Source organism: Gopherus evgoodei, chromosome 8, assembly GCF_007399415.2.
Source record: "Gopherus evgoodei ecotype Sinaloan lineage chromosome 8, rGopEvg1_v1.p, whole genome shotgun sequence".
Taxonomy (NCBI): Eukaryota; Metazoa; Chordata; order Testudines; family Testudinidae; genus Gopherus; species Gopherus evgoodei.
This window is the reverse complement of record NC_044329.1, coordinates 93,065,341-93,079,667: the sequence shown is the minus strand read 5'-3', so window position 1 is coordinate 93,079,667 and position 14,327 is coordinate 93,065,341. Positions and strand designations below refer to the sequence as shown.

General features: G+C 41.0%; 1 protein-coding gene across 6 annotated transcripts in view; it reads right to left on the bottom strand.

The window, feature by feature from the left end:
- GNG12 (G protein subunit gamma 12) overlaps window positions 1-14,327 on the bottom strand; it is a 67,229-nt gene that overhangs the window by 37,573 nt on the left and 15,329 nt on the right. For all 6 annotated transcript variants that reach the window (XM_030572483.1, XM_030572482.1, XM_030572485.1 and 3 more), the window contains 2 exons: window positions 6,659-6,717; window positions 4,178-4,300 (listed from right to left, as the gene is read on the bottom strand). The gene's annotated coding sequence lies outside the window, so the exon portion shown is untranslated. The remainder of the gene's footprint in view (window positions 1-4,177; window positions 4,301-6,658; window positions 6,718-14,327) is intronic.

Below are 14,327 nucleotides of genomic sequence, written 5' to 3'. Positions count from 1 at the left end.
CCAAGAAAGGTTTGAAAGCTAGAAGCCTCTGGTAATTGGCTGAGCCTTAACCAGTGGGCGGGGCATTCACTCAGACCAGGGCTTTATAAAGCTGCGCACAAGCGACCAGGAGCTGCTAACAGCGAGTTTCGCAAGGGAGTTTGGAAGGGAAGTAGGAAGGGAGTGGGGGTCCCTTGTTGGTCTCATCTGTGACCCATTGGTCCCCTGAACCTATAAACCAAGCCACATCCAAAACCTGTTTAAAGCAGAGCAGAGCAGACAGGGAGCTGCAGACGGGAATTTGAGAGAGTTTGACAGAGGGAGGCTTACGATGGTTAGGAGGACCCGCAACACCTGTTGCAGCACTGCTTCTGTCTCTTCCACCAGCGCCTGTAGCCAGACAGAGCACCAAAAGCATGGATGCTTTTACCCAGATTCTGTTGTGGGTTTGCAAAGACTGTAACTTGCAATTTCCACTTACTGATATCCAGGCTGGGGGTGGCATCCAATGTGAAAGGTGCCTACTGGTGGAATCTCTCAGGCAGCAGGTGGGAGAGCTACAGGAGGAGGTGGCTAGGCTGAGGAACATCCGTATCCATGAGCAATTCCAGGACAGTATCCATGTGGAGACAGCTGATGTAGCTGTCCCAGTTCACAGGACTACTGACACACCAGTAGAGGAGGAGATGGCTCAGGGTGGACACTGGCAGCTGATTACTTCTGGCAGCAGGCAGTGCTCCACCCCTGCTGAGAATCCTCCTGCTGTGGTCATAGATAACTGTTATGCTCTTCTTGATACAGGAGAGAAGGAATCACCCCCAACAGTTAAGGAGGGGAAGCCTCGTACCCCTAAGGCTGTTCTAGATGAGGTTTGCTATTTTAAAATGGATTGTGTAATTTAAAAAAATTGGCCTCAGCCAAAATTTTCAAACTTGAGAGGCAAAAGTTAGGCACCAAAATCCACAGTTAGGCACCTAAAATAAATCACACAAAACACTAACTGTTGAGTTTTGTCATGAAACTGTTATGACCCAAAACTAACATATCTCCATGTCATTCTTGACTGCTCACTGACTTTTCATGGCCACCTCAAGAAAGTAGCCTCTAAAGGTAAGATCTGCATCAATATTATTCAGAAGTTTGTGGGAACAAGCTGGGAATCAACTGCCTCAGTGCTATGAACATTGGTCTCGGCAGAGTTGCAGAGTACTGTGCACAAGTGTAGACAAGAAGTTGCCATACCCAACTTGTGGATGAGCAGCTGAATCAGACCATGCAAATCATCATGGGAACTTTAAAACTGACACCTCTACTGTGACTTTCTGTATTAGCAAACATTGAACATCCAGCTATCAGCCGAGATATAGCCACAGCATGAGAACTTAAACGCGCCAAAGACATCCCAGAACTTCTGATCCAACTGGTTATGGATAACATGCCCACAAAACACCTGAAATCATGAAAACCACTGTGCACCACACATGACCACCTCATGTCTCTGGATCTGGCCAGGGAATGTCACACTTCTTACAAGCACACTTGGAGCAGCTAGAGGCATTCCACATGTGCTGTCAGCACCAAATCCTCAGCATAAAGTAGTTTGATTTAGTGTGAAATGTCATAGTTCTGCAAATATCTGGCCTTCCTTCAAGCCCTCGTTATATCCAAAATCAGCATTACTTGCTCTTCAGCCACATTGCCAACATACCATGCTTTCACACTCTCCATCAACACGTGAAGTGGTGCATGCCCTGACACGTCCCGGTGCCACCCATGGGGCCTCCCCAGAGATTCATGGATTCACACGATTGACTCCTATCTGGCAACTTCACCACACACCTGATGTGGCATCATCCACCATAGTCGCTGTCACTAGTGTAACAGTCTTTAGACATTTGATTATGACTCCCTCTCCAAGCTAACAGACCTCTTGCATCCTCTCAAAGAAACCTCTGTTATTTCAAAGCTGAACATCAGATTCAGGCTTGCTCAGCTGTTGCATAGCTAGCCTCATTTCTAATAATAAATGCAGACAGAAAATCTTAAAAACAGTTAGTTTCTCTCTTACATAGGCTTCTACTTCTTTCACTTCCTTGAAAACGCAAGGGTTTTCACTGCCTTCCTAATATTAGAACAAGAGTGACACCTAGTGGACAGCAAATAAGTCAGATGTATCAGACTATCAACAAAGTTGATACTTGAATTTGTATTTCTTTATTTTATATTTTTATTTTGAGTTACATTAAAGAGATTAGTGTAATAGAAAAACTGTGTGTTGAGAAGAAACCTTAAAGTTTTGTCCTCGTCAAGAAATACAGGACATAATGCTAAAATAAAACATGGATTAAAAAACAAGATGCCTTACAATCACTTGGATTATGAGCTATTTGAGATGGGATTGTCTGTTATATGAATGTACAGCTCCTAGCACAATGGAATTTAAGGGTGAGATTCTGTGCTGTGCCAGAACACGCAGCCCTGCGGAAGGGAATAGTTAACGTGGCCTTGAGTCACCTTTCTGCCCTCCTGATCCTGCATTGTTTTGGGGGACAGATGTCCTAGAGAGTAATTTAAGACAGCCCTTGAGGCCTATTTTTCAGAAGCCTCTCTGGTTGTCTTAACGGCCACAGTGCTGCCTAGAAAATACCATACTGCATGCTGTGATCCCACCTCGACACACTGACTATGCTAGGGCTTGCAGTGGAGTCTTCAGAAGGTAGCCTTCTGGTTGTCTTCTGCATTGCCTCTGCCAGGACTTCTACAGCCCCTTTATGTCACTCCAGCTGTTTTACCCCATATAATGGGGTGAGAACAGGGCTGAGGACCTCACCCCTCCTCCTGGACTCTTGGTGCTTCACCAATACAATGGATTATTAACAATAATGCCAATGGTTTACTAGTGGGGATTGAGTAGACCGATGTTTTTTGAATGCACGCTTTTCAACATAAAGCTTTTATAGCTAAATAAAAAAAGCTCTAGAAAATCCGTGTTATTCTGCATCTTTTAAAGATTTTCCATTTTCTGTTTAATAGAAAAATTTTACATGCACAAATTATTTTTCATATGTCCTATGATTATCCCAAAAGGATTTCCACTCTAATATAATATGTACGGTAAGTATAAAAAACTGTAAATTTCAGTATGCAATGTAAAACAGAAAGACATGAACTGAGATATGGTTTTATACAAGAGAGAGTTTAAGTCAGTGGTTTAAGCATGGGACTGGAATATCCATTTACATCTTGCTTAGATTCTGATGTATATTAATACATTTCACAACCACTTCCATAATAAATAGTACAACACTTAACTCTTGTATCACATTTTTCATTTGTGGATGTCAAAACACTTAAAGGAAAAAGTATCATGTTCCCCACATTATAGATTGAAAAATCTGAGGCACACAGAGGTACAGTAACTTTTCCAAAGTCAATCAGTTCAGTGCATGTGCACAGTGAGAGAGATCGCTTTTTAGAAGGAAACAGTTTTCCGATTCTTGCTTTCAAGAGATTAGTCAGAGTGAGTACATTTAAAAAAAAAAAAGTTAAGCACCATTTTCACCTATCTTTTAGTTTGGCTATATTCCTGAACAGCATAAAAACCCGTACTAAGGTGCAAGGAAGTGAAGAAAAGCATAAGGCATTTACTTCCAATTTTCTCAACAGGATTCAGCATACTGGATACTCAGTTAAGGACTGATTCTTCAAAGCCTTACTCCCAAGAGTAGCTCTTATGCAAGTAGTCCCACTGACTAATGGAGCTACTTCTGTGATTTAGGCTTTTTAAGGTCAAGCTCTCCTTTAGTATGACGGGGGATGAATGGCATGTGCAATTCTGTCAAGCACAACTGTTTGGTGGAGATGCAAATAGTGGAGAAAATAGGTCTTTTCCCCCCTCCATTTTTACTGATCACATTCCGAAAACTCAGACCATTACAGTAAATAAAAGTATCAAAATGAAAGTTGACCCCTAGACCTAGTTACTTTGAAACCACTGTAAATTATCTCATTCAGGTAATATCAACAAAATGTCATTTATAAGAACAATTAGTACTTCTCAAATTAGTGAGATTTCTCTAAATCTTTCTCTAAGAAACATATCAATTACCTTCCTGATGGTGCTGTCAGCCTAATCTACAATTGGAAAGTTTTCCGATCATCTAAAAAGAAGTCTCTTTCTCCATCAAAAATAGCTTACCTTACAGCATGTAGGGCAGAGATGGTCCCGTGGTCAAAACACTGGAGTAGGAGTCAGGAGATCTGTGTTCGGTTTCTAGCTCCGCCACACAGTGGGTGTGTTACTTTGGGCAAATTCTTTAACCTGTAAAATAGGGATAACATCCACTTGAAAGGGCTGATGGGGGGCTACTTGTCAAGTATTCAAGGTCCTTGTTTGGAAGGCACTACATAAACGCAAAGTCGAGGTTTTATGAATTTATCAAAGCTTTTATTTTTGACCATTTTATTGATTCTGTGACAAGGAAGAGAAACCCATATAGAAAAAAAATTAATTTATTTTAGTAGACAAATCAGGAAGTCATCTGCAACTGACAGACTGCCAGTAAACTGAATGAGCAAACCAGAAGCATAGGCGCTGACTCCGTGGGTGCTCCGTGGCTGGAGCACCCACGGGGAAAAATTGGTGGACCAGCAGTCAAGCTCCTCACCCTTCCCCTTCTCCCTAGCTCACCTCCACCTCCTCCCCTGAGTGTGCTGCAGCCCCGCTTCTCCTCCCAGGCTTGCCACCTGTAACAAGCTGTGGGAGGGAGGGGGGGAGGAGCGGGAACATAGCACACTCAGGGGAGGAGGCGGGGATTTGGGGAAGGGGGCCCAATAGGGGCAGGGAAAGGGCGGAGTTGGGGTGGGGACTTTGGGGAAGGGGTTGAAATGGGGGCGGAGCACAGGCAGAAGAGGGCAGGGCAGGTGTGGAGTAGGGATGCAAGCACCCACCAGCACCAGGAGAAGTTGGCATCTATGACCAGAAGGAGCATCATTTGACAGCTTGGGAGAAGAACCCCATCCAAAGTAGCAGATGACACTCAGAAATTACCATTAAAAACACTGGAGTAGGGATGTAGTTTCCTGAAATTCAGGCATCAGAGCAGCACACAGAAAAATGAAGTACAGTCCAGGTCACTACATTTTTATTCAAGCTGAACTGGTATTGATCAAATGTCTGACATGCCTGCTTCTGCGCATGCTCTCTTACTCTCTCTCTCTCATCTGCCTCCCCAGAACACCCATCACTGCTGGTTTTGGAGGTATGGTCCATAATGCGTAATGTATCTCGGTTTTTATATAGTCTCCATCACTGTATTATCTGAGTGCTTCATTTCACATGAGATAGTACCCTAACAAAAATCATTTGCCAACTTCTGTCTACCCACTCCCCCTTAGGAAAACCAGACAAACTGACTCTCGTCCACCATGATCACTCCTACCCTCTACTTATGTGAATTAACAACACACAGTTTCAGGGGTTTACAAATAAATGGGCAACCAAGTATCCCTGAAAACTGACAAAGTCCCTGTCGGTTTTAGAGAAGATATTGTTTAGTCTTGATTTTTGTAAACCCCAGTAGACTGGCTAGATAACTGAATTTTTGGAAATGAGAGTGAGCTGGGAAACATGCGCATTTCAGGGACCTCCACAGATTTATCACATGATCATATCCCCACTCAATTAAGCCTCACAATCAGCAACCCTATGAGCCAGCTCTTCCTCAGATATAGGCCCTTGCCTATTCTATGGAAATCTTCCTAAAGTTTCCCACCATTGCTGACATCTGTTCAGCTCCACTAGTGTTAGCATCACTGGAAGTCTTAGTATGGATGGGATACCAACTGCTGCTGATTCTTTTATGATTAATTATTATTAACAAACAAGTGTTGATTAGAGCTGCTCTGAGAAGAGTTATGACACTATGTTAAAGATGCCAGCAGCCCACCTATACCAAGTTTCCTAATCTGCTAACGCAAGTGAAGCTAAACAAGTGTTAATTATCGTGGAAAGTTTTTAGAAAGTTTGCATAGCACAGACAAGGCTGTACAATCAGATGTGAGCAGAGTCTGAGACTCTGAGCGCTGCTGCAAATCGCAAGTCTACAGGAAGCTTGGCTGTCATGCAGGCAGTTACTGACCTAGACTAGGAAGTGCCATCCATGCTTCTGTTCACCTCCCCTGCACCTTGTAAGCACTGGACTGTTGCTGGGCATTAGGGATGATTGTGGCAGAGCAAAAGGGAGAAAAAGGATTGAGAGTGGATGTGTGAGAGGATATTTTGCAGAGGAAAGACATGAGGAAATAACTAAGGAAGGAAGATGAAAAAGTCTGAAGCAAGGGAAAAGACAGATGAGAAAGGAACAGAAGAAAATGGAGAAATTAGAGAAGATAAAAGCATGGAAAATATGAGGAAAGAATGAACATCCAATACATTTAATTTGTTTAGTAGGTTCTTCATAATAAAGAGAGATTCAGTCGCTACTATTGCCTCCCAACCAAGCAGGATACGCAATTTATTCCAGAGCAACAAGACTGTTCAAATTCAGAGCCAAATATAAATACTGATTATTTATTTTACTCCAGAATAAAATTAAGGCAACTTGGTTTGAGAAATTGAATATCATGCCTTTGTATATTTTGCAATCAAGACAGAAAAGGGTGTGTGCTGAAAACTTACCTAGACAAGCAGTCTTTCCACTTGTCCCAGCTTGTTCAGGTTTAATCAACGTAGTAAATCTGTAACACAGTAAAATTCAAATATAGGTAAACCCATAGTATAAGAAAGCTAAAGATTAGAATCGAACACTAACATTTCTTATTACAAAGACTACAATATTTTGAAAGTTTCCTTATATACACGCAAAATAAAAAAAACAAATAAAAAAACACACACACCCCACATGCTGTATTCACCTCCCAAAGCATAAACCCAGTAGCGGCTATGGCCACAGCACAGGAAGCTTTCCCAAAGATGAATGAAAAAAATCAGGATGTCTAAAAGAAGCTGCCAAGAAGAACAGTTTTACATCTCTGCTCCAGACCAACTTCTACTGTTATGTCTACAAGAAACCAGAACAGATTTAGCTAGCCAACAGATAACGGCTAGAAGAGGGCCAGTGAGCATACATGGTATCTACTTAACAAATAATCCTTCCTATGTTTTATCTATCTCCCAACTCTTCATACTTTTCTTGTCTTTTCCAGCTGAGAGCCCTAAGGGGCAGGAAAGGCATCTTGTGTTTGGGACGTGCCTAGCATATAGGCGACACTAAAGCAATCATAAAAAAAAATAATAGTACTTCTATAATTCTGAAAAATGATCTGAACCCAGACCTCTTTGAAAAGTCAACTGGAGCCTGGCATAGCTACATCAGTCAAGGTTGTGAAAAAAGTCATGCCTCTGTCTGACAGCTACGCTCAGAAAACACCCAGTGTAGAGACAGCTCTGTTGACAGAAGAGTGTTTCTGTCAAGGTAGCTAACACGGTCTGAGGCAGTGGTGTTCTTGCTCTAGTAGAAATAGTCCTCCTTTGGGTGTACACTAAATCTATATTAGGACATTAGCCAACATAGCTATGCAAGCGTAGGCTCCGTGTTGTACACATAGCCTCAGCGTCTGAAACTCTGGCCCCCATTGAAGTCAATAGCCGAACTCCCATTCACTACAACAGGGTCAGGATTTCATCCCTTTTCCTGCTCCTGTTTATTGACTATCGAACCTAATTGTAAAGAGAATCTCAGCCCCTCCCAGCATCAGGCCTTTAGCATCAAGCTACTCACTCCTCTAACACACACACACACACACACTTTTTTACATATTCAGTCTCACTTTAAATATTATGATAAAAATGAGCAAAAAATGTAAGCTTTCGGCTAAAATATTTTCAAATGGTTTAATGTGTAGAACAAAACAATTATATTAATTTTTCATTTGGGGAGTATTTTTAAATCAAAGAAAAATGCATAAGTGCACAATAAAAGTGTATGCTAGAACAGGAGTAGAAACACTTCTAGCTAGAAACCTAGAAATAATTTTTCTGCACTATCAGAGCAGAGCCAATAAATCTCAGTGCACAAGCAATGGAAGAGGGAAAGATCAGTTTCAGGCATCCCAGAGAAGAGGGAAAGGTTGGTTTCAGGCATCATCAGTGAGAAAACCATGATTTATATAATTTGGAGAGAAACCTTTTTAGAGTGTCTTACATATTTTTTGTTTTCTCACATCATAACTAAGGATCATGGGTATAATTCTTCCCCCTTTGCTTTTGGTATAATGTTCTTGGCAAGTTGCTGCACTCACTACCGTTTTTTGTTTTTTTTTTTTTAAAAGGAGGAGGAGGAGGAGGAGTAATAACCCTCTATCAACATTTTAAGGAAATCAAAATTTTTAGATGCATAAAAATTTGCCCTTTAGGAACTCAGCTTTGGGAGCAGTGAGCTTCAGAGAGAAGGTGGAAGGTTTACTGGCTTTGTCTAGCCTAAGATTTAAAAGTACATTGGTAGAAGGTGATAGGGAACCCATTCTAGCTGCCTAGTATAAACAAGGCACGCTGCTTGTAACACGCTAAACCGGTCAGGTTGAAGTGGGGAAGCTAAGTTTTAATGCCATTTTAACCCATATTAGGAGTATGCAATGTTTTGTCTACGCTAGAGATTTCCAAATACGTTAATTAAAAGATACTGGCTAACGTCTTCTAACAACATTCCCTTAAATCCTCATCTAGACCAAGAGGTCTCACTAGAAATTTTTTGGTGGTGCCATTCTGACAATTTTTCCTAAAATACTTAATTAACTTTAAAGAAAAAAATGCACATATACAAGTCCAAATCATAATTAAAGTAGGTTTTCATTGCAGACTCAATAATGTACAGTCATCTCAACTCTTTACTGGACCTAAACAGAATAGAAACAAATATGATTTGCACATTCTTGGGTTTTTTTTGTTGTTGTTTCTTACACTTTTTTTTTTTTTAAAAGACTTGCTAGCTAGCAAGTCTGTTTCTGTGAAAAGTGTTATCTGTATGTTTGTTAACACTGCTTTGCCTCCCTCCCCATCATTTCCTAGGAATATGTGGCCGCACAAAAAGCCCGTAGTGGCCACATGCAGCCATATTTGAGAAATGCTAGACTGTAGACAAAGCCTTAGGGTATGTCTATACTGCAATAAAACACCTGCAGCTGGCCTGTATCAGCAAGCTCACAAGGCTGAGGGGCTATAAAACTGCAGTGTAGATATCTGGGCTCCAGCCATGCCTGGGTAGTGGGACCCTGTGAGGTGGGAGAGTCCCACAGCTCAAGCTCCAGCCCAAGTCCAGAAATGTATACAGTAACTCCTCGCTTAACGTTGTAGTTATGTTCCTGAAAAATGCAACTTTAAGCGAAACTATGTTAAGCGAATCCAATTTCCCCCTAAGAATTAATGTAGGGGGGGGCACGTTTAGGTTTTATATATATCCCCCCTCCACACACATACAAAGTTTTAAATAAACAATTTAATACTGTATACAGCAATGATGATTGTGAAGCTTGGTTAAGGTGCTGAAGTCAGAGGGTGGAAGAGGGTGGGATTTTTTCCAGGGAATGCCTTACTGCTAAATGATGAACTAGCATTCGGCTAAGTCTTCAAGAGTTAACACATTGTTGTTAATGCAGCCCCATACTCTACAAAGCAATACGAATGGAGGGAGGGGAGACAGCACGGCAGACAGAGACAGAGACACACACCCTGTGAGAGAGAAATCCACATTGCCCCTTTAAGTACCCTGACACCACTCTAAGTACATTGTCTTTATAAGTACATCAGGAAGTTGAGACAGCAGCTGCGGAGAGCAAGCTCCCTCTATTCTAAGCCCTGTCATGTCCCCACCCTGCTCTATGGAGAAGGGGTAAGCAGGGTGCAAGAGCAGGGGGAGGGGGACACCCTGATATTAGCCCTCCTCTTCCCGCCTCTGCCTCCTTGCCCCCGGCACAGCAAGCAGGAGGCTCCAGGGAGCAGCAGAGGGCAGGAGCAGCACAGGTCTGTGGTGGGAGGGACAGCTGAATTGCCATCAATTGATAGCCTGCTGGGCAGCTGCCACACAGGGAACTTAGGGGAGCAGGGAGCTGATAGGCGGGCTGCCTGTCCACCCTGGTTCCAAACCCCCAACAACTAGCTCCAATGGGCTGCTCTTTCTGCAAGCCGTGGACAAAGCAGGCAGCTGCCAAACGACGTTATAAGGGAGCATTGTGCAACTTTAAACAAGTATGTCCTCTAACTGATCAGCATTGTAACAACAAAACAATGTTAACTGGGACGAATTTAAGTGAGTTACTGTGTACTGCAATTATATAGCCTCGCAGCCAGAGGCCCTGTGAGCCTGCTGACATAGGACAGCCGCGAGTGTTTTATTGCAGCATAGACATGCCCTTGCAGTCCCAGTTTCCTCTAAGGTCCCATGATCCCAGAAAAGAGCTCTCAGAGTCTTGGAGACCTAAGATCCATTGGATCTCATTGCAACCAATGTTCACTACTGCAAGAATGGTGAATTTTGAGTATGATTACCTGATATTGTATTTAACATCAATCTCAAATGTTTGCTTCACTGAAGATTTACTAATTTAAACTTAAAACTAAGACTTAATCACAGCTGCTAGGAGATGGTGATTTAATAAAGTCGTTCTTGAAAGAAAGGTAATGGGATCAGGTATGATTCAGAAGTATAATTTAGCTGAGGCCTCAATCGAAAATAAAAGAAAAAGTTGTGCGCCACAACATGAATGACTAGATCTTTTCTTTATTTAGGTAAACAAACCTGGGTGTCAAATTAACTGAAGACTAATGTGGCACTTTCATACCTTGTCGATAGTGCTTTGGATAACAGAGAGTGGTCAAATACAAAAAGTAATGAAAAACTTTTACTAACGAGGACTATATTACAAAAAGGTTACAAATGACATTTATTAATTCTTTACACTCATATTGATTTGATCCCAGAAGTTATGCAAGTAGAGCCAGGTATAATTAGTACTTTTTCAGTAACATATATTGAAATAGTTCTGTAAAAGAATGAGAATGTTATTTTTTCCAGAGTTAATTATAATGTGCTTCAAGATATCTTTCAGTACTAGTCATATACTGCAAGTTATGTATGTAATTTTATGTATGTATTTATTATCAGTACTGATATGTTCTTCTCTTCTTAGGCCAGGTCTGCACTACAGACTTGGATCACTATAACTACGTTGTTCAGAAGTGTGAAAAATCCACAACCCTGAGTGACACAGTTATGCCGACCTAACCCCCAGTGTAGACAGTGCTATGTCATCAGGAGAGCTTCTCCCATTAGGTGAATTAAATATGCCGATAGGAGATCTCCTGTCGGCGTATTAGCATCTTCACTTAAGCGTGTATAAAGTGTAAAAAAAAGAGCTTTTTCATATATAACCCTTTATAGCCCAATGTAGATGCCCTCCATCAAAAAACACAGGATGTATACTACACACACTTGATGACTATTACATTGAAAATGTAGATGAGCAACAGATTATTCATTACCAGAACTGAAAGAAGCCATAGGATCTGGGGAACTGTCGGAATTTTTTGCAATTAAAACAAGAAGCCTGTGCCAGTGCCACTGGAGAGCTGGAGCAGAGCCATGGCTCAGTGTGGTGACTGACAGCTTAATATAATTAGCTAAAGATTTACACTTATTGCTGTGCCTGAAATGTAAAACAAGTTTCCAGCACATCAGAAGTGGAATGATGCGTAAGTACTGACTATTAAACTAAAAACAGATACATAACTCCCTCCTCTAGCTAGCATTTAAAAAAAAAAAGTTAAATATAATGCTAACATGTTAAGGATGAAAAGGTTTAGAATGTAGTAGACCAACTGTTTCTCTTGCTTGAATCCTTTTTACTCAATAAACTGACACTTAATTGTGTATACTTGTGAGAGCACGATACATTTTAAAGCAAACTTTTAAAGACTTAGGCTTTGTCTACACCAGCACTTTTGCTAGCAAAAAACTTTTGTTGGCCAGGGTGTGGAGGAAACTCAGCAAAAACATGCCTGACTGATAAAACTTTTGTCGATAAAAGTGCTGGCTATGGACAGCATCTGCCACCGACATAGCTACTACTACTACTCAGTGATGGTGGCTTAATTATGCCTACGGGTGAGCTCTCTCCCACTGGCACAGAGCGACTACATTACAGACCTTACAGTGCAGCTGTCCCCATTGTAAGGTGAGTATGTAAGACTGTGTCTACATTACAGAACTGTAAAAACGAATGGCCCTGCTACTCATTCTCTCTGTAGTGAGCAGAAGAGCTAAGAAGTGTAAAATGAGTCAGAAAATCCCCAAATAGGGAGCCTGAAAAAGTGCAGAGAGGCTGAACCTCTGGGCAGAGATGTGATGTTTGGACTACTCCTGCCTCATAGCCCCCAAAACCACCTTCCTGAAGAGGGAATAATCACCCAAAGCTGTGTGTACACAAAACCTTGCTGAGTTTCCTGGACTCTTGGTGTTCCCACCCTAGGGGTTCCATCTCCCAGGGTGACCGGGTACAATATAGCCCAATATAATTAACAAAGAACAATAAAAATGCTATTAATTCAGTATTGAAGGCAAAAAAAATTGACTAGCAAAACTCAAAATTATTGTTTGCAGTAAAAAAATAAATAAATAAAAATCCAAAAACGAAAAACCCCAAAGATTGCTGAATTGCAACAAGTCACTTGTACTTTCTCTCTCCTGGGCTTCGGCTTCAAATCTTTAGTAAGCAATCTTTATCTGCTTTCTGACAGCTGAGGAAAAACAAAGGAAATCACTAAATGTAATGACAAAGAAACAGATACTTCAGGAATTAATCTGGCATTACCAAATCACATAACCAGTAGTATGAACTGAGAGTTTAGCTACACAAGTTGCCATATATATTTTGAATAATAAGCATGCTAGGGAATTTTCAGTTTAAATAAATATATAAATAAATACTGCCACAAATTAATGGCCATTTTCCACTCCAAAAATGTAATAATTCAAAGTTCTTATCAAATCAACCAGTAATTAAAAACCATTACTAGTATAACTGTGATATAGAAAGCAGAGCAGAACTCCCCTAATAAAGCTCCCCTTCCCCAAAGATTTTCTTGTGAAGCTTTCAGAATAAACCCACATATGGGGGGGCAGGAAATGAGGCAATGATGCTGTAAAATTGACACCACTACTCCATCTCTTCCACTGGCATAGTAGCTCTCCTCTACAGTTCTGAGACTTGGTACTCCAGGATCTGTGGGATGGCAGAGAAAGGAAGCACTTACTTTCCACATCCTCCACTTCTGCTGGCCCTGTGACTGTATGAATAGGAGTACATGTTGCTTCAAACCACAGTAACTCTTTCCAGGCCTCTCTGTGGCTGCTACTGAGCAGCTGGTGGGGGAAGTTACCTGATGGCACATGGCAACATGGTTATAGGAGGATGAGCCAGCAGAGTAGCTGTGCATAAACCGAGGGGCTTAGTGTATCTATGAAGATCCATATGCAGCCCGACTGTCAACAGAACAATTTCAAGACGAATCCTGAAGTTTCTCTCCCCTTTTCTGTCCTTCATGACAGATCCATCTGACTGAGGTTCCCTTCACTTACAGAAACAAAGGGAATGATTGTAGTCCAGAGTAATTTTAAAAAGCAAATATGCAAGTTACAGTACAGCTGCATAAAAACTACTTGAGGCAAAATTACAGATATGCAGCAATACAGGTAGTAAAGGCATGTCTACATATGAAAGCTAAATCTGGAGTAAAGAAGGGTGTGAATTTAACACAAGATAACTATTCCAGAATAATTCCATGTGTGGATTCTCTTATTTCACAATAAAAGTGCCTTTTTCCAGTTTAGTTTAAACCACTTCCAAAACAGTGACAACTAACAGGAAATCTAGAATGATTTAGTCATAACACAACGGATACTTAAATAAATATTTAGTAAGTCATGAAGGTATTTTTAAAAACATGTTCCAAACAGCTTTTATAAATACCCAATGCTACTTCAGTATGAGGACTGCTTTTCTACTCACTGGGGGCTGCCATTTCAGTACCAATCCCAAAAGGTGGCTCAAATCTGTTGATGCAGTATATAGTCAGAGAATCTACTTTACCATTTGCACGCACTGAAAATCTAAGCCTTTCAAAACAAAACAATTGTGAAGTAGAGCTTCTAGTTTTAAAAATTATTTTGATTAATTTCCTAGTTGTTCATTTAACTGTGAAATTAACCAAAGCCTTTTTTTTTTTTAAAAGAAACAGAATTTATCTAACAACATTTATGAAAGGCCGATTCCAGTGCTTGAAAATGATGGAGGAA